This window comes from Aulonocara sp. 'chitande type north' Nkhata Bay, linkage group LG14 (genome assembly GCF_057382095.1).
Source record: "Aulonocara sp. 'chitande type north' Nkhata Bay isolate Kocher_YH1m ecotype deep benthic linkage group LG14, A_spYH_male_GT1.1, whole genome shotgun sequence".
Lineage (NCBI taxonomy): Eukaryota > Metazoa > Chordata > Actinopteri > Cichliformes > Cichlidae > Aulonocara > Aulonocara sp. 'chitande type north' Nkhata Bay.
Window position 1 is genome coordinate 12,636,157 of NC_141357.1, and position 459 is coordinate 12,636,615.

Here is a 459-nt window from a genome sequence, read left to right on the forward strand (position 1 = left end):
AAAAAGAAAGAAAGAAAGAAAAAGAAAAAACCCCCACTTAATTTTATTTATTGTATGGGTGTTTTTTAATTTAGACTCGCCCGTGCATATCTAGTCTGGCTCAGTAAATAGCAGGCGAGGTGCAGCAGAGGAAGGGTCAGGGTTATGTAATACAACGAACAGAACAAGCTCCATATATCTATAAGAGACTGAGAGGTACTCTCATCAAACGTGACCTCGCAAGTTCACAGTGCCAAGGACACGTGACAGCCCCGCAATCCGTCAGGCTTTCTGCCTGCGTGTTCAGCTACTTTCATTAGGTACACTCACAATGAGAACGGTTTTAAATTTATTGACAAGTAAAATTCAATAAAAAGGTTAAAGAGTACTCGAGTACAAGAATAGCAGTAGTAGTAGTACAACTCCTGCACTGTTTGGAAAAGAGTGTATTTGTTCATGTACACTATGGTACACTTTTAA